Below are 3,610 nucleotides of genomic sequence, written 5' to 3' on the forward strand. Positions count from 1 at the left end.
GGAAGCAGAAGGGTCCAGGTCATGGTGGAGACACTGAGCTCAGTCTCCTGAGTTCACAGCTGGGTGGGGGCCCTGACCCTCTTATTCCTTCTCAGACCCCTTGGAGCCAGGGTTGTTTGACATTTATGCAAATTTACTCCACCTCTGGGGACTCTGATAAACCAGCCCTGATAGCATAGTGGTTACAAGTTGGGCTGTTAATGTCATGGTCAGTAGTTTGAAACTACCAACAGTTCCCCATGAGTAAGATGAGGTTTTCTGTTCCTGTAAAGATCTACAGCTTTGGAAACCCTATAGAGGGTGCTATGGTAGAAACTGACTCTATGGCACAAAGCCACCCCCAGGGGCAGGCCAAGTCAAGAATGGGTATATGTAGCTTCCTGAGTTTTCTTTGAACTGTATGCAGGTTGGAAAAATCAAGACTGGCACCAAGGAATAGGGTCACAGTCACTTTGTCAGGGTGTGGCCACATCAGGAGAAGTTCTGCTGGCTCAGTGGGTTACATTTTGGGCCCTGTTGGAATCAAATCGATGGCTATAGGTTGTTTCCCTTTTCGTTTGGGCCAGGTGAGCACTCTCCTCACCTCTCCAACCTCCACCTTGATGTTCAGTGCTACAGAGTTGTGTCTGACTCATAGCAACCCTGTATGGGATTTCCGTGGAGCAATTCGTGAATTTTAGCTACTGACCTTGCAGTTCAAACCCACTTTGCAGTCCCATCAATTAATCAAAGTGCCACTCCAGTACTCTAGATTAGAGGGTCTGATAACAGCTGATTCCTCAGGACCTTCCTCCACCTCCTTCATCTCTCTAATCCCTGAATTCACATGCAGTCTTGTCCTCACCTCTGCAGTTCACTAGAATGCAGGTCTATGTCATTAGGGTTGTTGGGAATCCCGGCAGATGAGGTAGCTTGCTTATTCAATCAACAATATACTTGTATAGAAGTGGTGTATATTCCAGTCTCAGGCCACATGGTTTTTACATTCCTTCCATGACATCCTCCTCAATAACATTGACGTTGTGCCCTCTGGGTTTTCACTATTTTTTGTTTTCAAGTCATTTTACCCCTCTCTCTTTGTTTTTATACTTCAATGGTGTGTGACAGGAAATCATGCTGACCAATACCCCAATTAAGAGACCTCTATGGGAGCTCTCTTATTGCTTGATCTCTGCCCACAACTGGACACTAGTGACTAGACCATCAGTAGCCCCTGCAGGTAAAGTGACAGTTCCTGAACAGAGCCCAGTGATCAGGGTTGTGACAGCGTCCCCTGGAGACAGTGATTTGTCACTGAACATAGCCCAGTGATCAGGGCTAGGACAGTGAGGTGCAGTGGTTCCACGTCACTTGTAGAGAAGAGTCAATGGAGATTTTCATCCAAGGATGAGAAGACTCCATGCTTCATCTATCACAGGAGTGGAGTTTCCTGTGCACAAGGTAAACGTGGGCTTACTTATACTTACTTACAAATCTGTAGTGAACAGTTGTACTTACTTATGATTCTAGTTAACATTCTTATTCCTCTTGTTCTATTTAGGATAAGTATATCTGTGATATTAAAAATAAGAGTTTCTTATAAATGAAATGTAATCCTTTACTATCAGCAAATCACAAGAATAAATCTTCATAGAGTCTACTTGTACTTTCTGAAACCTGTATGTAGTCAGGGACAACTATTTACATAGGACAATGAAACGACAGATTAGTAAGTAAGTACCACTGTTCTCTTCAGATTACCCGTGTTTACCTTGCGTTCTGGGTACCATGTCCCTGTCAGGGATTGTAATTTGAAAAAAAAACTTTGATTCAGTAGGAAGGTACTATGGAGTTGTGAGAAAGAGAGGTGCCAGCCAGAACTATTAACACAATTTTGGATGTAGTGAAAAGGATGTGACATTGTTCACTACAGATGATCTGGTAAATTAAGGAAGCGCCATGCTTACTTTATGTATTAGATAATCTGTCCTTGGACACCAACCTGAGACTAGACTTGAACATGAAGTGCAGTCCTGTGGGGTCATCTGAATGCAGAGCTGTCCTGGAGGTGGGAAGAGAGACAAAGGGGTGGAGAAGTCAGGATCTCTGAAAATGTCTAGGTCAGAGGTCACCTTCTCTTGGACCTCTGCTGCACAGTGAGGGGTTTATGTCTTAATAATAATAAGGAGGCTCTGCAACTGTCCTCAGGGAATAACAGACCCTGGGAGCCCTACGTCTCCCTGTGCTGCATTTCAAGGTCAGGTGTGTCTCCCGAGTGCACCCCAGCTCTGCAGGAGTTATATACCTGGACCAGGTTCTCCCACCTCATTTACAGGTAAGGACTCATTGTGCTTGTTCTCCCAATCACAGTCCTGAGACTGTTTCTCATGGTCCCTAACTGAGGGGATAACTTAGGGTGTCCTAATCCTCCAGTCCAATGACAACTTTAACCACCTTTTGTCTCCTATTCAAGCTGCTTTCCCAGTTGACTGGGCTTCACTTAGCTTCACTTAGCTCTTGTGTCTCTCTTGGTTGCACCTGGCTGCAGTTTTGCTGCCTTCTGCTGGTGGAGACCAGGAGTTCCCTCCTCTTGGTGTCTCCAAAGCACCTCTCACATGAGCTATTCTAGAACAGGACCACCACCAGTTGCTCTTGAGTTGAATCTGATTCATGAGGATCCCATGTGTGTTGGAGTAGCATTGTGCACCACAGGATATTTTTTAAAAACATTTTTAAAATTATGAATTGAGTGAAGGTTTACAGAGCAGATCATCAGTTTTACACTTGGCAAATCATATATTTTGCTTGATTACAATGATTCAATCACTTCCAGATACCATCAGTTAACAGTACATTTACATGTATTCACTTTTACTATTCTCTCCTGTGTCTCCTGTTACCTTCATCTTTCCTCTGGGAATCTCTTTCCTGTTATATATTACCTGCCCTGTCACCCATGTTAACTGGTATTCTACCCTTTAACCCATGAATAATTTCCCTCCTCTCATCCCCCTTAACCTTATAGATTGTTTCTTTTACTAAGAAAACAGTTTCTTAACATTTTACAAAGACAATATTTGTACTTTTGTGATTGACTAATTTTACACAGCATAATGTCCTCCAGGTTCAACCATGCAGTGATGTGTTTTGCCAATTCATCACTGGTGTTCAACGTTGCATAGCATTTCATATGTGTGTTTACCAAAGTTTGTTTAACCACCTCTCTATTGATGAACACTTTATTGTCTCCAGTCTTTTGATATGTCTCTTGTAGATTGCATTTTGAAGGATCCTGTTTTCTTATCCATTCTGCTGTTTCTCTTGACTGGTGTATTTAATCCATTTACAATCAGTATAATTATCAATAGGTATTAATTGATTGCTGTAATTTTTATTTGTTTTTTTGGGAGGTTTTCTGGGATGTGTGTCTGTGTTTCATTTTCATTTCTGTTGGTAATGTTTGCATGAAAACATGGAAGAAATACACAGAGTCACCGGACCAAAAGGAAATGGTTCATGTTCAACCATTTCAAGAGGTAGCATGTGATCAAGAGCCAATGATACTGAAGGAGGAAGTCCAAGGTGCATTGAAGGAATTGGCAAAGAACAAGGCACCAGGAATTGATGGAAT

General features: G+C 42.5%; 1 protein-coding gene across 1 annotated transcript in view; it reads right to left on the reverse strand.

Moving 5' to 3' along the window:
- Positions 1-3,610, reverse strand: part of LOC102831956 — a 43,716-nt gene that overhangs the window by 470 nt on the left and 39,636 nt on the right. The window lies entirely within an intron of this gene.

Source organism: Chrysochloris asiatica, unplaced genomic scaffold (assembly GCF_000296735.1).
Source record: "Chrysochloris asiatica unplaced genomic scaffold, ChrAsi1.0 scaffold00306, whole genome shotgun sequence".
Lineage (NCBI taxonomy): Eukaryota > Metazoa > Chordata > Mammalia > Afrosoricida > Chrysochloridae > Chrysochloris > Chrysochloris asiatica.